The sequence below is a fragment of the Sorex fumeus genome, unplaced genomic scaffold (assembly GCF_029834395.1).
Source record: "Sorex fumeus unplaced genomic scaffold, SorFum_2.1 ptg000098l, whole genome shotgun sequence".
In the NCBI taxonomy this organism is placed as follows: domain Eukaryota; kingdom Metazoa; phylum Chordata; class Mammalia; order Eulipotyphla; family Soricidae; genus Sorex; species Sorex fumeus.
In genome coordinates, this window is record NW_026606155.1 from 62,339,221 (window position 1) to 62,349,179 (window position 9,959).

Here is a 9,959-nt window from a genome sequence, read left to right on the forward strand (position 1 = left end):
TATTTTGGACTTGCATACTATCTGCACACTGTCATAGTTACATAAATCTGAAGTTACAGTGCAAGAGCAGCCATAGACAATATGTAAACAAATATGTGTGGCTCTGTTTCAGTAAAACTTTATTTATGGACACTGACATTTTAATTTCATATAATTTTCACGTCATTGTAATAATCCTTTGAAATATTTTCAGCCATTTAAAAACAAAATCATTCTTAGTTCACAGGCCAAACAAATATAGGCTGTGGGCCAGGTTTGGCCCATGAACTGTAGTCTGCTGACCTTTGCCTTACACTAATAAAGCATGAGCTGTAAGAGTTAAGTCATGATCTTTCAGGCACATCAAGAGTGTCGGTGATTCATTCGCTCTCAATAAAGACTAGCTCTTGAACACAACATCACCAATGTTCTATACTAGAAAAAGAGGTTTACCCTGAGTTGAATAATGAGAAAACATCTGGACACATCCAGATTCTGAGTCATTCTATAAAACTGGCATCTATTGCAGAAATGTTAATTATGAAAGACCAAAGAAATAATAGAGCGAGGCAACTGTTCAAGTTTCAAAAGACAAAATATAGAAGCAATGTATGATTTTTGTTTGGATCCTGGATTAAAATTAAAACAACTGTTAAAGGACATTAATAGAAAATTCAGAAAAATATGAATTTGGATTCTCACACAATATTATTGTGTCACTGTTACATATTTGGAAGTGAAGACAACATTGTAGACTTGTAAAATAATGCCTTTGTAATTAAATAATATATACTAAAGCATTTACAGATGAAACATTATGATATTTTAATCTCAAAGGGTCAACCATACCAAAAACACTTTGAAGAGATGAAGCAAACTATTATTACAATGAATCTGAATGATGAATATTCAAATTCATTGTATGAGCTTGTTCAACTTTGATATAGATTTGAAATTATTTAAAATAAAAATTAGGAAAGGAAATGTAGGAAAAGGAGACATCCTTGTAAATTGTTTCATTAGAAAACCTTGAAAGATATAAATAAGATGCTTGAAAATCAGGTATCTACTGAAAGTTTAAAACAATAGCAATTTCATATTAAATTATCTGACTTATAACAAATAACCAGGATCATTTCAGTGTGTTTGGATGTTTTTATCTAATTTGTTTCTGGAAATTAAAGCCTGAGTAAAACCCAAGCAGCAGGAAACAAACACAATAAAACAATAAAGTTCAGTTTCTTAAAAGTCCTAAATTTAGATTGTTCTGTTGTTGCATAACATACATATTCAGTGACGAGAAATAAGAAATATACTTGTTTTCTGTAATTAACTAGAACCCTTCAAATACCAATATACTCACTTCTGCCAGACTCATATCATTCTGAATATTCTTTTGCTCAACAGATATTTGAAAATGTAAAAAACTTAAACAGCAAACAAAATTAATGGAGTTATCAATTAATTTGGAAAAATCAATATTCAAGGACATAAAAGGCACTTTCACAAGAAAAACTGTAAACCTTCTTGTAGGTAGAGAACACATTTTGGTTGCCTTTGTGTCTCTAATGCCAAATATAATGCCTCACATAAGCAGCCTCTCAACCAATGTTTGTTGAATGAATGAGTAAGTAAATGAATGGCAAGGGTGCCCTACTTTACATGAAAACAGGTTAAGGTTTTATATTTGATATGAGAAAAAGATCAAGATGACTCTGGCACTGAGCTGGGCTACTGAAGGAAGTAATGGATTCTCATTTATTCACTTATTTATTTCTTTATTGAAATGTACAATAATAGAATAAACATATCTTGCATATATTTTTAGATAAAACTTACCACTTAAATGTTCAGATATTTTTCTACATGTAGGATGATGAAAACAGTTCCTTAATAGCAAGGATTCTGCTTGTTAACATTCAGTTAAGTTGAAATGGATCAGAAAATCATGATATATGAGGGACAGTTGAAGAAATGAAAGGACAGAAATTATAGCAGCTGGGAGAGGATGAGTAACTGGCCTCAATGATCGTCAGGATTACCATGAGAAAGAAGTTGTAGTAACACTCTGAGCAGCTCATTAGAACAGAACCAGCATCAGCGAATAAAATTAAAGAGAGGTGGAACACTTGCAGATTTGTAGCAACCCAAGAAACTGACTTTCTCAAGAGGCACACCCCACTGTGAGACACTAGACAGGTGCTAGTGGGCCAGCTTGCCTCCGCAGATTCTGAACGGCTGTGGCTGCAAGTGTGGAGTCAAGGTGAATGTGACTGTTTCCAGGGTGACTGGGGAGGCTGTGCCTATATAAAGAGCAAGTGATTAACTGGCTTCCATTCCATTGTTCAATGAACCCAAAAGTCATTCTACAAATTTGTTGTTAATACTACGTAGATAACAAAAAATATTTTAATACCTCAAGGTCTTCAATGAGCATAGAACAGGTAAACAGAACATCGTTGTGGTTAGTTTGTTCTCTGATGTTTCACCAATCAATGTAGACTTGGCATTCATTATTTCACTATATAAAATAACAACATACCTCGGCAGAGATCCAGAATGCTCCTAAACATTCCAAAAATTTTAGGATTTGTTCTCTATCCAGGAAGTTAAACCCTGTGTACTGTTACTGCAAGTCTTGCTTAATTTCTACAGCTGCCTCCTAATGAGACATTTATCTCTAATCTCTTTCCCCTGTGATCATCTTAAGCACTGCATCTAGATGTGTGCCTAAAACCCCCTTTGAACAAAATACTACCTATCCAAAAGCTTAGTGATCCATTCATTTAAAAATATGTATAGAAAAGATTGAAAGGGGTCTAAAATGGTAGTGTTATCAACTAGTATTTTTTTACGTTCTTGGTGTAGACTAATATAAAGTTCTAATGATAAAGTTTGGTGCCAAACAAAGACTACAGTTTCTTTGCTACCTAGCCTATTACATACAACTGTTCCAACTTAACTTCTTAAAAAACCTTTCAAAAGTCTCTCAATTTATCTTTTTTCCTAAGCTTTCAGTAAGTCTTTAATTTTCTATTGTCTAACTCAGTGGTATTCAATCATTGGTCCATGGATGGGTGTCAGTCTTGCACAATGTTTTTAATTGCTGATTTACCACAGTGTTTATAACTGTTGGCTCATGAACCTATATGCAGCACAGGTGCTGGTCTGTAGACATAAAAAGGCTGAAAACCACAGGTCTAACTTTCTGCTCTCTCGAAACCTTTTTGCTTCCTTCTTGCTTTCATTACTGCTTCTTTCTTTCAGCCTCCTTGGCCATATTTGCCTCTGCTCATCAGTGGTATCTCTTGGTAGGTTCTCTATACCCACAGTGCAGGAGATTTCTGAGGGCAGGCCTTTGATCAGATCTTACTGCCTCCCCCACCCCGCCCCATCCCAAATCTAGAAAGGTACTAGCAGATAATAGGCTTTAGCTATCAGTTCCTTGAGTGATTGTCATTACTTTGACTATGTGAATCCACAATATTATTTCCCTTTGAATTCTGAGACAAATTCGATTTACATCAAGTGCAGTTTCATACCACACTACATTATTATTTTTGAATTGTTTACATGTATTAGGATGGTTTTCTCAAAATGAAAAGTCATGTCATTTTTTTTTTAAATTTTGGGGCCCCACTCAGCAGTGCTCTGGGATTATTCCTGGCTCAGCACTCAGGAATCACTCTTGGCAGTGCTCAGGGGACCGTATGGGACACTGGGGATCAAACCCAGATAAGCCTCATGCATGGAAAACACCCTACCTGCTGTACTATTATACCAGCTCCTTGAGACATGCCATTCGTGTTACTGGATTCAACACTTCAATTCAGCACATTTTTACTGAATACCTACTGTGTGTCAGGCACTTTAGTAGGCATGAGGATATAACTTTTTTAAAAGCTGCATTTAGTAACATACATAAAAACCAAATCAAACATATATTATTTCATTTTTAACACAAAATAAATATACTTGAAATCTATAGCCTAAATCAAAGTCAAATTTTCTATACTTTTCTACTATCAAACTCATTTGAAAGAATAATATAAAATATTAGATATACTAGGTATCCTGAAATCCAACATTCATTCATTAATAAGTAGAAATTCAAACCTAAGAGATATATTTTTATTGGTTTAGGGGAACTGGTATTTAATAATTTGTGTTCCAAGACCTTTTTAGAGTAATGAAAAAGATTTAAAAAATTTTAAAGGCTTCCTGTGCAGTTGCTAAGTAATTTTAAGCCTCTTATGCAATATGAATACTTTGGAAGCTGCTATATGTAATATTTTTCAGAGCTAGATATAATAATTTAGTCAAGAACACAGGTAGAAGAGATCACTAATTTTCCTTTTCCCCCAATAAACTATGTTTATTATGCCAATTTTATTTACCATGCAATCTAATGGATTTAAGGCTTATATTTTCCACATCACTAGACATCACAAACATTAAAGCATTTTTATACTGTCATTATACATCAATGTTTGTACTTGGTTATACATATATACAGAAATTATTCACACATTTTAACCTTGCTATTTCCTCCTTTCAAACCAATGTAATTTTACCATGAAAGCAGCTTTTTTTAACAAATGGCATAAGAAATACAGCAAGGCACACTTTTTAAAAAAAAAAAACTTTTTTCTCATTACCACCTCAAGAAGCATTTAAAAAAACAAAATGTGTACATGAGAGTAGAATATCACCAGTTTACAATATACAACACTGTATAGTATCTTGAAGTGCTGCATAGATTTATTTTTAAATAAAATAAATAAATTGGTACTTTTAAAAGCTGCTTAATTTTGAAAGAAGGGCCAGTGTTTATTTTCTAGGCTACAGTCAATAGAACGTTGGCCTTTTAGGTAAATCTCTTATGATAAACATAGCCGTAATACCATTAAAAAATATCCAGATTGAAACATGAAATTCATTATGTATCGGCAAGGGATCATTCCAGGAGAGGCGAATTTAATGGACCATCAATTTTTGCCAACTGCAAAACCATAAAGAGCAGACGAGAAGGACAGTGGCAAACCAGTCTTGTTGGAGGGAGAGATGGGGTAGGAAGAGGTAGCTTGGGATAGGAATCCACGGCGAACAAGCAGCTGTGCTGAACTTCAAAGACGATCACCTAGAGAACCAGTGCACACATCCAGAGCACAAGGCGCATGTGGACAAACCGCATTCAGAAGGAAGCTTCATCTTGGGAGAGGTCAGAGTAACGAACGGCAGTGACATGATGGAGCCAGAGATGAGCCCGGGGTGGAGCTATAAGGCCACCCATGAGTTGCAGCCAGGCTTATCTACAAGACACAAAAAGTGACAGAAAGAAAATGAGTTCCGAAATGTCTATTTCATTTGTGATACTTGGACCCTGGGTAGCCCTTGGAGAACCATCCGAGGCTGCCGCTTTGGAGAGTGTGTACAAAAGTTTTGAAACAAAGGAATACCTAAAATATATAATGGTTTTAATTACCCAAGGTTCACATTAGCACTGTAGCACTGTTCTCTCGTCGTTATTCGATTTGCTAGAGGGGGCACCAGTAATGCCTCCACTGTGAGACTTGTTACTTGTTCCAATACGTCATGGGGAGCTTGCCAGGCTTTGCAGTGTGGGCGGGATACTCTCGTTAGCTTGCCGGGCTCGGGGAGAGGAACAGAGGAAACAAACCCGGTTTGGCTGCATGCAAGGCAAACGCCCTCTCCACTGTGCTATTGCTCCAGCCCAAGGTTCACATTACCAATAAAACTGTAAGAATTCCTGAGCAAAAAATAGATTCATTAAAAAAAAAGACAGCTTTAAAGAAAACACCTTTCACTATTCTCTGGATCTCCTCAGTTCTTTGTCTTGCAAACAAAATTTTGAATGTACATTTGAACACAGTCTCAAATCAGTAAGAAAATGGTAGTCTGCCAATGGGAAGTAAGGTACCAAAGGATCAACAGTGATTCACAGAATGGTAATATAGGCATCCAGGTTTAACCCTTCTTCAATGTGTGACAGTGGAGTTAAACAATTCAATATTCAGAACGTGGTAAAATATTCAGAAAATTGTGATATACCAAGCGCCTCCACCTCTTGCCTATACAAGAGAGAGAACTAATGCTTCTAGCACAAATCTTAATGTATTTCATTTTAAACATAGAAGGCATTGTGGAAACGAGAATGATTCAATTACTTACCACATCCAATAATTCAGATATAAATTTGTTCCAAGATCAATTGATCCTGTCTATTTCTAAGGAGCTAACAGCAACCTGTGGCTTGTGAGAAAGCACTAAATTCCAGGATTAAGTAATAAAAGCAGAAATTATTTTAGGACCCTGTTTAGCAGTCCAATAAAGAAAGTTTTTGCTTACCTGAGTTCAAACCAAGTTCCAAAGTCTAATGCCACATTGCCCTTCTAGAACTAAATATTCTCATTCTTTCTGTCTTGTGCTATTTTTTCCCTATAATTTTGCACTTTAGTTAAGAGCCAGGGGAAAAAAGTAAATATGGTTTGGCTAGAGTCACAGGAAGTTAAGGAGAAGAAGCAGGGGAGATAGACAGATGAGATGAAATTTGGTACAGTAAAACAATTAAGTAAATCAGAAAGAGCCTGGTACATTATTCAAAAGCTGAGGACATGACTCATTTGAAACCTGGCCACTGAGGAGAAAATTCTTAGGTAAATATGGTATTACTAAATGCTGGCATATAAATTCTATCTAGATTATCAGTTCTTTCAATTTAGCCTCAAGGTAGGCAAAATTGGCTAAAGCACAGGTGTGTTTGTGTGTGTGTGTGTGTGTATGTGTGTGTGCGTGTGTATGCAGAGGGGTTATTTAAAAAATAAACTTTATTATTTAGGTGGGAATATAGCTTAAAGTGCTTGAGTACATGTTTGCACCCTGGATCCCCAAATTTCATCCCTAGCACCACATCGTCCTCCCAAGTATTAAGCCAAAAGTAGCCCCCAAGTTCTGCCAGGTGTGTCTCCAAAACAAAAATAAAGCACCTCATTATTTGGCATTGCAGGGTAGCTACTTACAAAGCCTGGAAAATTTAAAAAATACATTCACCAGAAAATTGGTTTATTAAAGTGATTTTAAAGGTAAATTTGGTAATGTATGTGCTATAATGTCTAGTGAAACAGTAGGACACAATAACCAAGAGTAGTTTTTTAAACCTACTAGACCAGCTTTTGGTTAAACTGAACACTTGAAATTAATGAAAAAAATTATGTTGTATACATGCAAATGTTTGCTCTTACAGCATTCTTGACATGTAAAAGCTAAGTAAAATCCTTTCCACTATGGACACACTTTAAAGTATATGGACTCAGTAATTGCCTCACCTGGGCCACCTCAACTAATTTGCAGATCAAAATGGTAGGAAAAACAATTGAGCTGGAAAGTTCTAAAAGAACTACATGCATCCTAAGTAAATATAGCTTCTCCCCTTTAAAACAAAAAGTACAAATACATACTCAAAGAAAAACTGAAAATCACTATCAGAGCAAACTAAAAGAAATAAAAAAGTAAATGCCAACAGCATGTAATGAGTTAACATTTCACATGACAGGATTTACTCAGCCCGAAGTTTAGGGTTAAATCATTCACCAAAGATCAGAAGCTTATAATGAGGATTATGAAGAAATACTGTCAGAATACAGCCCAAAGATTAGTGTAAAGTACATCTCTTAGGCGGGTACTAAGAAGCACTCCAGACATACATTATGTGCTTCCTCCAAATTAGGCAGAAATATCTGAACCTAGCCAGTTACCTTTCCTTTGATGTGATTTGCTGTAACTGACCTCTCTATTTCTGTAGAAACATGACACATAAATGAAAGTAGTGAAAAGCACAGCAGTGTGCCTGGAACTCAGTGCAAATGCATACTGTCTTAGACCATGGTAAAACTGCTCAAATACTTTCAGGGATTTTAATTAGCACACAGTAAATGAATAACCACTTTCCAAAAGTTCTCCACAAAATTTTTGTTACTGTTTCATATTGAACCTGCTATCCTAAGTTATACCTCTTCTGAATAATTTTATAACAACTTATTCATCACCAGAAACATTGTTTCTTGTGGAAAATATCATCAATTGAAATGGATTAATTTTATTATTCTGATAAAGACAGAATCCAGTGTATCATTTTTAAAGGGGAAAAGAAAAAACTTTTCCCTTGATCTTCTGAAACTTAGAGAATAGACAATGACAATTCAACTTTCATAAACATGAAACCTAATGTTTACCAAATAATCTGACCCTGTATTCTTGACATTTCACACTAAAAGCATGTCAGCATTTTGATAACTTGCTCTAGATGGTAGTATTTTCCTTTTTTTAAAAAAATTGCTGTGGAGGTTTTTGGTCTGTGGTTGCTGGGGTGTGGAAAGGCACACCAAGTAGTGTCTGGGCTCATACCCAGACTTCACACATGCTACTTGAGCCACAGGCCTGGCCTCATGACTGGAAGTATTTTTAATTTAATTTTATTTTGATGGTAGGGAGGGGCCACATCCAGTGATGATCACAGGTTATTGCTGGCTCTATGCTCCAGGCTCACTCCTGGAAGTCCTTGAGAGACCATATGAAGTGTCTGGGTTTTGAATCATGGTCAACAAAATGCAACACAAGCATCGTAACCCTGATACTATCTTCTTACTCCTAGAAGTATTTAATGATATAAACATATTTAGAATATGAGCACATGCTTTGCATGCAGGAGGTCTAGATTCAATCCCTGGCACTGTATGCTCTCTGAGCACTGCCAGGAGTAACTCCCAAGTACAGAGCTGGAATTGGCTCTTGAGCATCACTGGGTGTGGTCCCAAAACAAACAAAAAAAATAAGGAAAAAATTATACCCAGTTAATTACTGGTGGAAAAAACCAGGCACCTGACCTGGTTTTTACCAACCCTAGTTTAATTCCTGGAACCACATATGGTCAAGAGTGATCCCCGGGCACAGAGCTATAAGTAAGCCTTGAGCACCACTGGGTGTAGTCCTAAAGACCCACCCCCCCAAAAAAAATTTCAGGCATCTAGATGTTTTTGTCTATCTGATTTGAGAAATACCAAGGATTGGTAAACATGTTTTTACTATTTTCACTAAACATGTTTTTACTAGTAAACAAATCACCTGGGGGCAACTGTAAGTTCTGCAAAAGTAAACCTCAGCTTCTTCCTTTGCTGGAACCTAGTAGAAGTTTTTACATTACTGGGTTCCCTAAAACGTTTATCACAAGTTGGGCACACTGGCTGACAGCCAGACACTGTCCTTCCCTTATTCACTGTGAGACTTACACAGATCTATCAGCACATACACTGCCCTAAGTCTAAAGATGGAGCTGTTTATCATTTACATTTCACTTCAGTTCTGCTTCTCTGAAAGGGACAGATATTAGTCTCAGAGTATCCAAAAGGAAGAGGGCCTCTCAGAGGCTTTTCTGGTGCCAGAGCATCCCTAACTCCCCATCTCACTAGGGCTCAAGACTTGAGGGTTCATGGTCACATGATGTATCCTCAGAGTGGTGTTGCTTTCAAGACGTTATCCTCTTTCAGAAAAACAAAAATCAGCCAAGCTGTACCAGCCCCACAGTGGAGGTTGGCAGAGCCAGCGGTACAACTGGTTCTAATAGAACTTATTTTGCAGCAGCTTATGGAATTGCAGTGACTTGCCCTTAATGGTCAGTTTCACTACATACTGATGGAGAATGTGATTACAGGGTAGACATGTTTCACAGAAAATACATTTCTCCTTCGCCTGCTTTTGTTCTCACTTGCAGTCAATTGTAAATGGAGTCTGAAACACAGAAAATTAGTTGAGCTACATTAGTAAGGAGGATGCCTTTCTTCAATTTTGCATACTGAGTTTATTTTTAGGGTATATATATGGTATAGATTCCCCCCTAACTCCCCTTTTCTAGCAGCTCTACACAGAATCACACATTTTAATGAGCTCAGGGCACAGGTGTTGCA

The 9,959-nt window shown here is 36.5% G+C and overlaps 1 protein-coding gene across 2 annotated transcripts in view; it reads right to left on the bottom strand.

Annotated features, from left to right (window-relative positions):
• Positions 1-4,613: 4,613 nt before the first annotated feature.
• AKAP6 (A-kinase anchoring protein 6) overlaps positions 4,614-9,959 on the bottom strand; it is a 562,035-nt gene continuing 556,689 nt past the window's right edge. For both annotated transcript variants that reach the window (XM_056134199.1, XM_056134200.1), the window contains exon 14: positions 4,614-5,291. The gene's annotated coding sequence lies outside the window, so the exon portion shown is untranslated. The remainder of the gene's footprint in view (positions 5,292-9,959) is intronic.